The following is a 16,639-nucleotide window of genomic DNA, read 5'->3' as shown; positions in this document are numbered from 1 at the left end:
AACTTGATTTGGTTTTTCCTTTAATTGGCTATTCCTTTAGGGTAGTTCCTCCCTTTGCTGACTTACACTGTTGTTTTTCATTTCTTCTTCATGGAATATTTTGCTGCAGGCTTTCTATTTGTAAATTCTTTTAACTTTTGTTTATCATGGAAGGATTTTATTTCATCATCAAATCTGAAGGTTAGTTTTGCTGGGTATAAGATTCTTGGTTGGCATCCATGTTCTTTCAGAGCTTGAAATATGTTCTTCTAGGCCCTTCTAGCTTTTATGGTCTGGGCTGAGAAATCTGCTGATATCTGTACTGGTTTCCCCCTATATATAATCTGATGCTTTTCTCTTGCAGCCTTTACAATTCTATCTTTATTTTGTATGTTAGGTATTTTCATTATAATGTGCCTTGGTTTGGATCTGTTGTAACTTTTTACATTTGGTGTCCTGTAAGCCTTTTGTATTTGATTTTTCATTTCATTCTTCATATTTGGGAAATTATCTGATATTATTTCATTGAATAGATTATTCATTCCTTTGATTTGTATCTCTGTGCCTTCCTCAATCCCAATAATTCTTAAATTTGGTCTTTTCATGATATATCATAATTTTTGGAGCTTCTGTTTGTGATTTCTTTCTATCTTCTCTCTTTGGTCAACTTTGTTTTCAAGATTAAATATTTTGTCTTCCTTGTCTGAGGTTCTGTCTTCCAAGTGATCTAGGCTGTTGGTTATGCTTTCTATGGAGATTTTTATTTGGTTTATTGTTTCCTTCATTTCAAGGATTTCTGTTTGTTTTTTCCTTCAGAATATCTATCTCTTTATTGAAATGATCTATTTCTTCCTACATTTGCTCTTTTAACTGTTTATTGGTGATATCATTCATTGCCTGCATTTGCTCTCTTATCTAATTATTTGTTTATCAGATCATTTAAATTATGTACATTCTGAACTCCCTTCCTGACAGTTCTTCTGCCATGCTGTCATTGGATTCTATTGGTATAGCATCTGGGTTTGTTTGGAACACTTTCTCCCCTTGTTTTCTCATGTTCTTTGTGTATCTTCCCCTCTAGCCTTGGAAGTCGAGGTATTGCAGTTTCCCCTCTATAGACTTATAATGTCCCTGCAGGTTTCCAACACCTCACCGTTAAGTGAGAGATAAATATTAGCAGCATACCATGCAAACAATATGCATCCTTAACCCCAATAGTCCCTATTATGATATTAATTGTATTGTCTTAATAAACTGAGATGATGAGTTCAATTATTATCTACAGCATAACCAATAGGTTTGCAATAAGGACCACAATTTCTAGTTGTGGACAAAGAGGATGGGAGGGGTGTAGGATATAATGTTAATGAGATAAGAAGTGAGTCTATAGAGGTACTGAGTTGTAGGAATAGTGAAAGTGGAATTAAAAATAATAGGTTGCTATTATTAATAGCATGAGAAAAGGGAGAAGGAGCCTCCAAGGAAACAGCTTGATAAAAGGAAAATAGAGAGTGAGAAAAATTCTTAAAAGAGAAGAGTAGGAATAATAGGTATAATAGGAATAATCACAATAATACTACTAATAAAAAATTCTACAATAAAACTGTATTGTACTGTTTAAACCTCCTAGTCTTCAGTAGCCTGATGTGTGAGAGGAACTTGATAATGTGGTGTCCCAAGAAGGGTGCTATCCCACGATGGATGGTGGCCTCCAGGTCTTAATCCTTTTAAATTGATTGAGCTGTTAAATAGCATGACAATGGCAGTGTCTGTCTTGGCAAATATTCCATGTGCATTTGAAAATATATGTGTATTCCTTGCTAGTTGAATAGACGGAGTTAAAATGTCACTTAGGTCAAGTGGGTTGCTACTGTCATTCAGATCTTTATTATGCTTATTTATTCTTAAAAAACTTGTTCTATTAATTGCTAGGAAAGAAATGTTCAAAAATCATACTTTTGTGTGGATATCCACTACTCCTTTCAGTACTATCAGGCTCTGTTTAATGTGTTTTTAAGGTCTTTTGTTACATGCATACACTTTTAGAATTGTTATGTGTTCTTGACGTGACAGTGCCTGTATAGTTATGACACTCTTGATCCTGTCTTATGTATACCAAAATCTCCTGCAGAGCATTCCCATCTGCAGACACTGATAGAAATTGACATGAGAACTCATTTTTTTCCTCATTGGTTTTAGGTCATGCTCCTGGGTTTTAGACAATAAGCTCCATAAGCAAACAGACAGCAATCTTTTAAAGCCTATTTAACCAGGACTTATAATTATTTGAACTTTACCTTATACAATTTTAGAATCACTATTCAAGAAGCATTAAGATCATTGTCTTCATCCTGAAAATTCCGGGAAGTGCCTTGTCACTTCCATTCATTGGTGTATGTTCCATCTCCTGGGATGTAATTATTGAATTCTTGTCCCCCAATCCCCCACTGATGCCCCCAAAATACAAACAAGAATTTAGTGCCGTTTCTTGATTACAGATGATCAGGACCACCTGCTATGTGGAAATTTTTGTCCCTGTCATAAGGGATGGAAACAGAGCCTTCCAGAGATTAAGAAACCTACCAAAGGCTGGGAAATCTGAGAACCTGGATTCACATCCAGTCCTCACTGAAGCCTGGGTTCCCTCTACTGCACCATAATTCCTTTTCACATTCCAGCATGGGACCATTCAGTAGTCCAGTCATTCTCCCTGTCCTTTACCACCCATGTCCAGAGGTTATGTCATGTCCCCAGAATTCTTGAGAAAGGAAGAAAAACATGTGGGATACAATCAGAGAGGCTAGGAGAGAGCCAAGTACACAAGCATTATTCTGACCCATACCGAACTTTCCTTCAAGGTACAGGAATTCAGAAAGACACTGAAGTGATCATGATACAACCATGAGAGGCTGGTTCATATGTGGAGGTGAAAGTAGACCATGGCTGAGGGCCATGAAGGAAATATGAGCTCTTGATAGTAACGTTTTGAGGACAGCTGCTCCTGGTGGGTTAGAAATGACTCAATGCATCAGCCATCGAAAATAGAGGCACTTTTATATCCCTGGTGCCTATCTTTGCATGCATCACATGAGTGTATGAATGAGGAGCCTAATAGTTGTGGTAGATTAAGTGGAAAATAAAGAAATAGAAATTAAGGCCTTAGAAAACACACATAGAAGAAAATCTTATTCATCATAATTCTTTTTGAAGAAAGCTTTGTGTGCATTTAATGAAATTGATTGTGTGCCCAATAACAGACACTGACCACAATTGTGTCTTTAAAGTGAGGACTCAATATGGCTTTGTGGAGCACCTTGAAGTATTTTGATGAACAGTGTCAAGATAGGATTTGTGTTTGAATTAAATAGCACAATAGCAAAGAGGAGGGGGATTCAGGGAAGTTAAAGGCTGTGTGCACAGAAAAGAAATATTTGAAGTGCAGCTACCTATGGAAGATTACTAAGTGTTGTTTGTTGGAATGCATTTTGTAAGCCTACTTCATTTTTTCTCCTAGAATATCTTTCATGACATTTTCTTTGATGATGAAAGTTGTTTTTATTTTATTTTCATTGGAGAAGTCTATGAAGAGAAGTAGTAAACATTTGGGACTTGAGATGTAAACAGAGATGCTCATGGAGATTTCATCTGGAGAAAGAAGACCAACTTATATCTGGGAGAAAAACAACAAGTGTCTCAGAGTTTACCAGGCATTGTCTTTCTGAATCCTCTCAGGAGCCTATGAAGTGAAAATTAGTTACCACCCCCCCCCCCTGAATTTTAAAAGGGCTGAATTGAAACATAAACAAAATGAATAATAAGCCCTGATTTCACACAGATTGGATTTGAACCCAGAGAATCTGTGTCAGGACATACTCTTTTGAACAGCCCTTTGGACTCACCACTGCTATGTGTTGATTATTTGTAGATGGGGGAAAATAAAGGATTAATGCCCAAGTTACATCCAAGGTGGCATTCAAAACTGTGGGTGAAATTGGTGCAACCATTATGGAAAGCAGTATGGAGATTCCTCAGAAAACTTGGAATGGAACCAAAATTTGAACCAGTTATCCCACTGTTCTGTTTATACCCAAAAGACTTAAAATCAGCATATTACAGTGATACTGTTTATAGCAGTTCAATTCACAATAGCTAAACTACGGAAGCAACCTATACGCCCTTCAGATGAATGGTTAAAGAAAATGTGGAATGTATATATAACTTTAAAGAAGAATGAAATTATGGCATTTGCTGGTTAGTGGATGGAGTTAGAGAATATCATGCTAAGTGAAATAAGCCAAACCCAAAAAACCAAAGGCCAAAGTTTCATCTGATACGCAGAAGCTAATTCACAATAAGCAGGGGCAGAGTGGGATAGGGAAGAATAGATTATTTTAGATTAGGTAGAGGGGAGGGAAGGGAGGAAGAAAAGGGGTATGGGGGAAGGAATGATAGTTGAGTGAAACAGACATTATTACCTCATGTACATGACCAATGTGATCCTGCAATATGTATAATCAGAAAAATGAGAGATTATACTCTATTTATGTATGATCTATCAAACTGTATAAGTGCACTCTACTGTCATGCACAATGAATTAGAACAAATAAATTTAAAAAAATTAAAAAATTGTGGGTGAAAATAAAATCTTCTGAAAGAGATAAAAAGAAGTCATCAAATAAGGAATAAAATGAAGTGTGTATAAGCCAATTTGAAACAGATATCAGAATCCAGAAGCCCTTTCTTGTTTTACAAGGATTTTTGTGGTTCCAGAATCCAGAGAAGTCACGAGGACTGAAGTTCCCCACTTGGAAAGAGAAAACATCCACCTTCTGGGGTTCTGAGAAGCATCAAGAAGTGAATGCACCTATCATGTGCTCTTTTGAGAGACAAGGTCCCATAGTCTTTCTTGGCCAGAGGAGGACATGGAGAAAAATAGGGTTTGTCATTTGCACATAGGGTTCTTCAGAGTTCATACATGTGTTTTAGGGTGTGACACATTTGTCTTCCTCTTCTAACCTGAAGCACCACAAGGGCTAACTCATGCCTATTTTGATTACTGTTGTAGCCCAATATTTAGGTTGTGTTCCTTGAAAATCAGCTATTACAATATTCACACTTAACACAGGAAGAAACTGGGGCTGAAAGGGTCAATAGGATTTTCCTGAAATCACCTCATTAAGAGCCGGCACAAGACCAACCCCTGTTTTCCCGGAGCCTGGTATGAGTCTTTTCTACCATTGTATGTTCTATCATTGCATGTTTCTGAGGATTTCCCAAAGAATCTTCATAGGGCACAGAATCTGAGAGACTATCAGGGGCTGGAGGGACAGCTAGTTTTCCCTAATATCCATTCACCTCTTCTGTCACATAACAATATTCAGAGTTTTACACGACAAAAGTATGTCACTTCTGATTCTTCCTTCATGCTGGCTGACGTGATGTAACCAGGCACTGAACAGTGGGAGGTGAACAGAGGTGATATGACCAACTTCTGGGTCATGGGATTAATAGAAGGAGCATAGGGTCCCCTTTTCTTCTTCTTTAACCCAGCTGGACTTTTGATGTGGTTGGGAACCTTGCAGGACCACAGGCTTGTAATGCACAAGGAGGAGGGTAACTCTTCTAGGATTCAGTAAGCAGTGATTTTGAAGAACTCTTTGAGTCTGATGTCTTAGAACGTTCAAGGCAGATTTAAGATACTTCTTGGTAATTCAATATTATAATGTTTTCTGTTGGAGTTGTCCAACTTATATGCTAATAAATAAGTAGTGTATTTTCCTTTTTAATATTAAATTCCATTTCAGGTATTTTTGGTGAATGTGGGTTATTGCTCCATAAAAGTGACACTAGAGAAAAGAAGATGCAAACAGGAAAATAACTGATGGAGAGTAGATGAGAAATTATTCAATGATGTTTAGATACAGAAAACTCCAGGGAGCTAGGAAATGTAAGATGTGGCATATGGTCTCACACAGAGGGAAGACCATGTGAGACAGTGGGATAAGAAGACTCAGTCTAACATTTGTTGGTAAATGGATGGGTCTGGAGGCTAGCATGCTAAGTGAAATAAACCAATTCCCCCAAACCAAAGGTTGAATGTTATCTCTGATACGTGGAAGCTAATCCATAATAAGGGGAGGGGGGAAGAATAGAAGTTCAGTGGAGTAGACAAAGTGGAATGAAGGGAAGGGAGAGGATGGGAAAAGGAAAGACAGTGTCTCCTTGTAGCACGATGCATTACTCATGTGTCTGTGGTGATGCTAATATAAACATACCTACTGACACTGGCGCCAGGCTCCTCAGAAGTAAGGAGCAGAAGCCACCACCCTGAGGTGAACATGGCATGATTGAGTCATGGCAGGCATGGAAACAGGGAGGCATGGGGCGGGGGCTGCCTGGGGAACCCTGCGACCCCAAGCAAGCCATAGCCCCTTGCACAGGGCTCCATGTGGGTGTGGTGCTGCCACTGCTCCCTGACCAGTCATTTCAGGTATAGGTAGTAAAAGAACTGTCTACTAACTTCAGAAAAGAAAACCTTGAGGGACCAACCAATAATGTGAAGACAGAGCCTACAGAATGGGTGGAAATCTTTACCACGTGCACATCAGATAGAGCACTAATCTCCAGGATATATAAGAACTCAAAAAACACCAAAAAAAAAAAAAAAAGGAAACCACAAATAACCCAATCAATAAATGGACTAAGGAACTGAGCAGGCGTTTCACAGAAGATCTACATTTCTTCAACAGATATATGAAAAAATGTTCAACATCACTAGCAGTTAGAGAAATGCAAATCAAAACTACTCTAAGATTTCATCTCACTCTAGTCAGAGTGGCAATTATCAAGAATATAAGCAACAATTAAGTGTTGGTGAGGATGTGGGGAAAAAGGTACACTTATTCATTGATGGTGGGACTGCAAATTGGTGCAACCACTAGGGAAGGCAGTATGGAGATTCCTTAGAAAACTTGGAATGAAACCACCATTTGGACCAGCTATCCCACTCCTTTGTCTATACCCAAGGTGTTAAAATCAGCATACTAGAGTGACGCAGCCACATCAATGTTTATATCAGCTCAATTCACAGTAGCTAAACTGTGAAACCAACTTAGGTGAATGGATAAAAAAAACTGTGGAACCAACCTAGATGAATGGATAAAGAAACTCTGGTATATATACACAATGGACTATTACTCGGTATTAAAGAAGAATGAAATTATGGCATTTGCAGGTAAATGGATGGAGTTGGAGAATATTATGTTAAGCAAAGTAGACCAATCCCCCAAAAAACAAAGGCCAAATGTTTTCTCTGATAAGTGGATCCTCCATAGTGGTGGGAGTGGGAAATGAATGAAGGAACTTTGGATAGGTCAGAGGGGTGGGAGGGGCAGGCAGGGAGAGGAGGGGATGGGTTATAGGTATGGGAATGATGGTGGAATGAGATGGACATAATTACCCTATGTACATGTATGATTGCACAAAGGTGTGACTGCATCATGTACAACCACAGAAATGAAAAGTTGTGCTCCATTTGTGTACAATGAATTGAAATGCATTTCACTCTTATGTATAACTAATTGGAACAAATTAAAAAATTTTAAAAAGAAAATCTCATACTTCTTATTCTGTAAGATGAAGATTATGACTGCCTTTGTGACTAGAACTTTTTTTTGGGGGGGGTACCAGCGATTGAACTCAGGGTCACTTGACCACTGAGCCACATCCCCAGCCCTATTTTGTATTTTACTTAGAGACAGGATCTCACTGAATTGCTTAGTGCCTCCCTTTTGCTGAGGCTGGCTTTGAACTCGTGATCTTCCTGCCTCAGCCTCCCCAGCTTCTGGGATTACAGATGTGCGCCACTGCACCCAGCTATAATTTCTTTTCATGTAAATTACAGTGATACTGAAACTGAAGTGATACTGAAACTAATATTCCTTAGTGCAATATTTTGGTGATAATCTGGGGCAAAAAGTTAAAGCAATGTCATTAGTGGAAGAAACTTCTTTACTTGAAGATTTGTCAGTGACTTTGCCTGTGGTAATAATAGGAAATGAACCCTCAGGGATATGCCTTTCTTATATGTTATCAGGCTGCAGACCATATTTACCATCAGAAGCAATATACCCACATACAATTTTACATAGTAAATTAGAAGAAGTAAGACATCTTTCCATTATTGATCAGAACTTGGGATACTTGTCTGACAATCTTGAGAGCTGATCATTCAATCCAGTTACAGTAATTTTTGACACACTTCTTCATCCAGATGGTAACATTGGGTATGATTATCCATCCATTTTGCACTGGAAATTAGAGCAGCATCACTATACCTGTCGCTCATTTAGTTCTTGGTAAAGATCCACCTGGTGGTGCTTGGCATAATGGAAGGCTCCATGTTGACAATCAGTTTTGGAAATTGGATGGAGCTTCCAGGACTTAAATTTAAAGATTGGATATCTAGCAAATGAAGGAATCTAAAAGGGGATTGAGTTATGCCAGAGGAAATAGCTTGCCACTATAAACATTATGTAAAAGTCATGGATCTTCAAGAGAATTTCAGAGAGAATACTTATATAACCTCAGTGTCAAGACTCTTTAGAGATCAGGGTGATAATGATGGTCAAGACTTGGATATTTCAACAAAGCATTTACAGATAGAGAAGTCAAAATTTATCAAGAGAAACTGGGAAATCAGAGGTGTCAGTGAATAGCAGATGGTTGTCATGTTTCCTTTTGTCTCTTTGCTATGAATGTAGCCTTAGCAACTGGAACATTGGATTCTCCTGCTCATCCAGAAATTAAAGGGGAAGATTTTACTTTTGTGTTTCATTCAATGAATTTGGAGCTGTTATAAGCAAAGGAAAGTTTCATGGCAAAGTGGATACAGTGTTTATTGTAGCTTCTGAGCTTATTGCCACTGACACAGTACTGTATGCTTACAACAATAATATCCCTACAATCCATGTATTTTACAAATGAGTAACTGATCCAAGCTTAATTTTCAAGTAGCTTCCCAAAAAGCTTTATCCTCAATATCATAAAGTCTATTATATTATGTACACTCAGATATATTCTACTGACTCAAATCTTTTCTCTGATTAAAAGTTTTCCTGAGTACCATGTATTTTCCTTTAAGTTGGACATGAAATGCATTCTTCAAGGCATCTCTGGATTGAAGAAAATATTTAAGCTGTCTGCAGCAGTGGTATTGATAGGCACTCAACCTAATTTTTCTTTCCTGAAGGAATAAGGGTGTTACCTAGGCTATAACTCAAATCAGCCAATCACGTGTAAAGGTAACCCTGTGGAAATAGATGCATATACTTACGACTGTTTTAAACCAGTCTTTTTGCATTGAGTCCTTTGGTCAGAGACAACTTTGTTCAATTTTTAAAGGGAGGGGTATTGGGCATTACTTGCTGTTTAGCTACAAGACAGAAGAAAAAGCAATGTTTGTTAAAAGAGGAAGAGAAGCTGGGGTAATTTAAAACAAATTTATAAATAATTTAAATGGAAAGTTTATCATTAAAGATTTTTAATAGTGTTTTTTCAGTGTAATGGCTTGGTGAATTTTCTGAACTTGAATTAACTGGAGGAGAACCTCAAACTATAGTAACTTCATTTTTTAAAACTACCACAACTTGGTTTACTGATCTATATTGTAATGTATCAGAGGTGTCCCTGTCAGAAAAATAGAAACATTGCCAACGTGGAATACTTTAAGATTTCACTTAAAACATTTCTTTTATTCCAAGATTTATTTTCTTATGATAATTTTTGGTTATTTGTTTGATTACAAATTATTACAGCCTGGAGTCTACAAAACCCCACACTTGTTAGGCCAGATATTGTCCTAGTGAGGACATATTTGGGTCACCTTGCTGCTCCATGGGTGGTCCAAGGATCAGCAGCATTGACTTTATCTGTTGTTAGAAATGCACTGTCAGGCCCCACAGCATACTTGCTTAATCAGAAATCAAGATGTAGGTATGCTCATTAAAGGTTGAGACACACTGGTCTAAATGAAAATGGGGATATAAGACGTACTCCAGAGTGGGGTCAGGGGAGGAGGCATTTTCAACTCAGGTTTGTTTAATTTTGAAATTATCAGTTTTATAAATAATTTGTGATCAAATATGATGGTCTTTAAAAATATTTTTATTATTGAATCCTTGATAGTACTTCATTTTCTTAACTTCTAATAATTTAAAGTCCATCAATATTGGTAGCACCTTGACATCCAAGAAACCTCCATGATATTTTTCAGGTTTATTCTCTACTTAATCATCGTAACATCTAATTAATCTGATTTATAATCAATCAATTGTGAATGGAACTACTGAAAAAATAAACATACCTACTGCGCTGCCAGTGGGATAAAGGATAGCACATGCAAATAAGTATGGTATATAATACTTGATAACAAATATGTTACTGGTTTATGTATTTACTATGCCATACCTCTATTGTTATTTTAGTGTATACTCCTGTTTATAAGAAAAAAGCTTACTATAAAACTGTATGCATGTTATGCTGGCAGCATCTCATATTCAAGTCTCTGGATTGCACCATTTTCTCTTGTGCTTGATGTAATGTTTGTTTTGTTCATCCTAGTCATAGAAGTCATAAGTCTGTGTGAGTATCACACACACACTATGGCCTCAGTGTGCAGTGGGCTATACCATCTAGATTAATATAAGTTTACTCCATGATGTTCCCACAATGGACTTGCATACAAACAAATGTTATCTCTGTCATTAAGCAATGCGTAACTATGTAATAAGCATTTATGCCAAAATGAGCATATATTAAATAATAAAAATTTACAGATACACCCAAAGATTCAAATTACACCTTTTCTCTTCTGGACTCTTTAGAACTTATGAAGCTGACATGAATTTTTTTGTTTTTGTTCACAGGTGTAACAGCATGTTAAAACAGGAATATATTCTAAATATCAAGATTCTGCATTTCATCAGGACATTTTCAGGAAAGTGAATGGAACTGGAGATCATTATGTTAAGAGAAATAAGACAGACTTAGAAAGTCAAGAGTTTTATGTTTTCTCTAATGTGTGGAAACTAGAGAGATAAAAGGGGAAAAGAAGGTGAGAGAAATTTCATGCAAATGGAAGGGAGACCTATAAAATAGAAAAAAGGTACCAGGGAGAGGGAGGAGAAGAGGGAAAGGAAAAGCACCGGGGCTGAGCGGGTGTGTGAAATTGACCAAATTGTGTTATGTGCATGTATGAATATGTATCTTGAATCCCACTCTTATATATAACACACCAATAAAAATAGATCTAAACAAATTCTGCATTTCAAAAATTGTGTAGGTGACATGCAGACTTTAAATATGGGGTTTCTGCTAACTGGTTACTAACTCTTATGGAATTATTCATATCAAGGCTATAAAAATGTTTTATGATTTTTTATGTAAGGAATAAAATGTCGAAATAATTTAAAGATGTGCTATTTCCCTATTTCCATTATGGACCTTTTTCAGGAACTAAAAGACTGTCCCAGAGAAGCAGGTGTATTCTACTGCTTCTCTCTTCTCTTCTGTACATCTCTTTTTCCACCTCTCTCTCATTTATTTCTCTTACTTCTGATCTTTTGGTTGGGCATATCCCTGAGAGAAAGATCCAGAGAGCAGGACATTGTTTTTTGGCTTGTCTTGCTAGGATGACCTAGATGGTCCTCTCTGGATTTGCCAGTATTGTAGCATGAATTCCAAATAAGTTTGCAAAACTTTTGCCAACCCCTGTCAGTTCAAGGTTATGACAATTTTTGCTCATGGCTCACAGCACTTCAGTCTTAAGATCCTTCTTAAAAGGGATCTTGCAATCACAACTAAATATTTGTGATGGTACAAGGACTGAAACTCATTTACAAACCAAATACCTTTTCTAGAGCCAATTCTGTACTTTTTAAAACAATGTAATTATGAATTGATTCTTCTACCATTTCCATCTGTTCAAGTTCAACTTAACTTTCCAACTTAATCCGTGTGACTGAAAAGGTGACAGAGGCACATGCTTGGTAAATTCACATTCCAAGTTTTTCTAGTTTTTCTAGAAACCTTCCATATTGACCAATACACACACAGACACACACGCTCATGCACATGCATACTATTGAGATCTTTCTGCACTCTGATCCTTGTATCTATTTGCTTCTTGGGAAGATTTACACCAATTACACCAATATGACAAGAATGTCCAAGGAGATCTCTTCTACCGAAATTGACACCAATCTGCTGGAGAACAGCAATAAAAATCACTTTTACTTTCACAGCTAGCATGGAGTATTGATAATGTTGTTGCCTCAGATTCCCGCATTCAGAACACGCTTTCTACCCGAAGCAGTGGCCCAACATAGAACTCAAGATGATCCCCTCACAGTGCAGAGTGCTTTCTGTAACTTCAGATAGATAAGGCATAAGTTAAAGTCCTAATTTTGAAGAAGGATGCTGTCCATTAGAATGAAAATTTCAAAGAAAAGCATCAAGAAGAAAGATTTAAGGGATATTTGATGACACATTTATCGAAAATTCAAAAAAGATTTGAGGCATTCTTACTTCAGAGTGATTTTTCTCAGAAAAATAAGAAAATCCAAGTTAACATAAATGCACATGGAGACCGTGGAAGATCACAGAGGCATCTCACGGGCACTAGGCCAAGAGAGGGAGCAGACAGCTATCACGTGTGACAGGACACTGTTGGTTCTCAGACACACATCTGAGGCGGTAGGGCAGAGGCTCTTCACCCCTGCTCCACTCTGCTTTCTGACACCTCCAGGGTTCCCTGAGGGAGGCTGCCTCCACATTCATCCTCTTCAGGAGTGTCCCGCAGAGCCCGCCAAGGCACCAGCTTGAGGTTCTGCCACTGCGACTACTGCCTGAAGGAGCCAACGAAGAAGGAAATGATGGGGTTGGTGCTGCTGTTAACACAGGACAAGACAAATGAAACCATGTTAAGACAACCTAGTGCATAAGAATCATTATGGATCCAATATACCAGGAACAAAAAGATGCCAAATGGCAGACCACAGAGGAGGGAGACCAGCACTGTCAGCAGAATGGTCACATATAGCCTGCTCAGGGGCATCCTCCGGGATCCACAGAGGATCCTGCCCAGCAGGGTCAGGCTGGACCCCGAGAGGATCACAAATGCAAACATCAGCCATGCAGCTATAATAAAGTTGACATTTTTATACACTGATCAATTACAAAACTTATAGACAGTTTAAAACAATAGACCTTGTCCAGGATGCTCAGAAACACAGCGCCCAGAACAGGGTACACATGACAGCTGACGTGTGTAGGGCAGTGGCAGCAGTACCTGCCACAGGACTGACAGGCAGCACTGGGTGCTAATACCACTGAGCATGCTCAGGCCTGCGATGTAGGAAATGATTCCCCCAGTTGGTATGGTGCCATATGTAGGAACAGAGAAGTGAAAGAATATTTTGATGACATCTAGTACAAAAGCAGTGGTATTGAAGCAGAGAAAGAGGAAGTCAGCAGCAGCTAGGTTGAGGATGTAGACGGAGAAGGTGTTCCTGTGTATGCAGAAGCCCAGGAACCAGAGCACAGCTGTGTTTCCTGCCAGCCCAACCAGTAAATTGATGAGAGGCAGCACTTTTGAGGTCAGGTTATTCATGTTACCAGTTGGATGAGGGCTCATGTAATTCCTACTGATTGGTGTGGCTTCTGTCCTTCAGACTGGGATGGTTGGATCCATACTTCCAAGATCTCCAGTGGTGAGTGGTGATCCTGGGAACTAAACAGGACTTGAGCACCTGATGCATGATATCTGATTTTTCAGTATCACCTTGCTATGTGGGAATTACTATCTCCATTTTAAAGAGGAGGAAAACAGGATTATAGAGATGAAGTAATGTATCAAGAGCTGTGGGGTTCTGAAATATGAGATCAAATTCAGTACTCATCATCTGAACAGCTTGAGCTCTCTGACCTGACAATAAATGACATGACAATATACTATGATCAGAACACCCCCACTTAATGGGCTAGACCAGCTCTGCTCTGTCCTAGTAGTTTTCTCTCAGGCGCAGGAATTGAGGCAGGCACATAGGTGATGATGGTATCTCCATGACCATGAGTGTTTCATTCAAGGAGGAGAAGATCTCAGCTTTATGGCCAAGTGGGAGAATGTGAGCTCTTGCTAGGATAGGAGGGAGAATGGCTGGGCTAAGAAATTGCTCAGTGTGTCATGCATTGAAGACAGTTGTCCTTTTCACATTCCTAGTGCTGAGCTCTGTGTGTGGTTCACATGTTCTCAATACTTGTTCAATGGATGAGTGCATGAACCGGTAGCCTTACAGTGTTACATGATTTGGGATAAATACAATAAAAGGCATTAGAATACATGCATAAAAGAGAAGAAGCAAGAATCATTCATTGTATTTTTTATTGTGAACAGCTCTGGGTGTTTTTATAATTCATCGTACGCATCCTGAAAGAATATCGACTACTGAAGTGCCTTTGAAGTGGGGATTCAAGATGACTTTGTTCAGCACTGAGAACAATTGTGGAGCACCTTGGGGGTAGCATTTGTATCTTAGCAAACTTGCTCAGCAGTATAGGATAGGAATTATAAAGTAGGAGTGAGGTCTGAGTGCCACTGGAAAGAGGTATTTGAAGTGGTTGACAGTCTATGGAGAACAATTTAATGGTGCATATAATGTAAACCTACTGCATTCTCTCTTCCTGAAGAGCCTAGTAGCATCTTCTTTCTTGATAAAAAGCAAACAATAATAACAACAAAAATTATTGTGTCAGCAGAGTCCTTGAGATAGAAGACAGTGCAAGGATTGGAGACCAGAGCCATTAAAGACCTGATCCTCCCCTGAGATGTTTCTTGGCATTTGTCCTGTTTCCACTCACATATCAGCCTCTCCCATCCTGTACATTCTTGTCCACCTCCCTGTAAATAAATTTTTTCAGTCCATTAATTGCCACCTATGATCCTGGATAGCAACATCAAGCAATGTGAACTTGGGTTGTGGAACTTTCTAAGTAAATAGAAAAGTATATCATTGGGTCATGGCTCATCATGCCCTCACCCCACCGGTATTTTCAGTATTTTATCTTAGCAACAGTGCATTCATTTGTACCCTTTGTTCCAAATGACAGAGAAATGTACCCAAAGTCAATGTGTCACTGAATTTCATTCTCCAGAGGTCACCACTTTCTTTCTCTGCCCACTTTTAATTCTTCCTCTGAAGAGCACACCTATATTTCTATTTTTAAATTGTCATTATGAAAAAGTGAAGCAGTTGACTTTCCTTATGAAATGGGAAGTGTTCAGCACACATATGACCTTTTTTCTCTCTCCATGATATTTGTCGTTTATTTTCACTTAGTGACATTACACAAAATTTTAAGTCATCTCCTATGACTTCCTTCTTTGTTCTTCATGTTACTGTCTCATTTGTTTACTTGTTGTTTATAAATATAATTTGAGGGATCCAAGATGGTGGACTAGAGGGTGACTGCATCTCCCGTCACTCCAGAACCCAGAATTCAAGAGGGGAGGCAATGAGAGACTTGGACTAACATGGAGCTGCAGGGTGAGAGCCCAGTGAGAGCCATTCCTCAAAGAGCCAGCTCGAAGCCCCGGACCCAGTGGTGGGCTCCGGCTCGCAGGTGGCTTCTGGGACCAGGGCAAGGCAGCCAGAGACTTCCCCCAGCAGCCCTGCTCCCTCCGGAGGCAGGATCCTTCCATAGCCAGCTTCCTGGAGGAGGCCGCCCAGTGAGAGCCTTTCCACACAGAACCAGCCCCCAGCCCTGGACCAGTAGCAGGCTAGGGGCATCTTTCTTCAGAAGCACTGCATTATCAAGTTCCTCCAAGACTTCAGGCTACTGAAGGCTGGTAGGTGATACACTGGAAATCTACAGGGACACTATAAGACAATAAAAAATCTGCAATATCTCAGAGTCATACTGATATCTGACCAATATGAGAAAACAAGGGAAGAAAATGTCCCAAACAAACCTGGATACTATATCAATAAAAGTCAATGACAGCACAGCAGAAGAAATGTCAGAAAGGGAGTTCAGAATGTACATTAAAACAGGGAAGCAAACGAGGAAATGCAGGCATTGAAGGATGAGATGAAAGAACAAATGCAGGCATTAAATGATTGCACCAATCAACAGTTAAAAGACCAAATACGGGAAGCAAGAGATCATTTCAATAAAGAGTTAGAGATACTGAAAAAAACAAACAAACAGAAATCCTTGAAATGAAGGAAACAATAAACCAAGTTAAAAACTCCATAGAAAGCATAACCAATAGGATAGAACAGCTGGAAGACAGAACCTCAGACATTGAAGACAAAATATTTAATTGTGAAAACAAAGTTGACCAAACAGAGAAGATGGTAAGAAATCATAAATAGAATCTATAAGAATTATGGGATATCATGAAAAGGCCAAATTTAAGAATTATTGGGATTGACGAAGGCTTAGAGAAACAAACCAAAGGAATGAACAATCTATTCAATGAAATAATATCAGAAAATTTCCCAAATTTGAAGAATGAAATGGAAAACCAAGTACAAGAGGCTTATAGGACTCCAAATACACAAAATTACAACAGACCCACACCAAGGCACATTATTATGA

The 16,639-nt window shown here is 38.6% G+C and overlaps 2 pseudogenes across 2 annotated transcripts; one reads left to right on the top strand and one right to left on the bottom strand.

Annotated features, from left to right (window-relative positions):
• The first annotated feature begins 8,367 nt into the window (after positions 1-8,367).
• LOC306639839 (oxidative stress-induced growth inhibitor 2-like) lies at positions 8,368-9,469 on the top strand (annotated as a pseudogene). Its single transcript has one exon. The product of its transcript is annotated as an oxidative stress-induced growth inhibitor 2-like (transcript).
• Positions 9,470-12,749: 3,280 nt separating this feature from the next.
• LOC306639838 (mas-related G-protein coupled receptor member X1-like) lies at positions 12,750-13,649 on the bottom strand (annotated as a pseudogene). Its single transcript has 2 exons — positions 13,367-13,649; positions 12,750-13,177 (listed from the first exon to the last, which is right to left on the bottom strand). The product of its transcript is annotated as a mas-related G-protein coupled receptor member X1-like (transcript).
• Between the last annotated feature and the right edge of the window lie 2,990 nt (positions 13,650-16,639).

This window comes from Sciurus vulgaris (genome assembly GCF_902686455.1).
Source record: "Sciurus vulgaris genome assembly, chromosome: 11".
NCBI lineage: Eukaryota > Metazoa > Chordata > Mammalia > Rodentia > Sciuridae > Sciurus > Sciurus vulgaris.
Note: the sequence above shows the minus strand (reverse complement) of the source record. Positions and strands in the feature narration are given on the sequence as shown.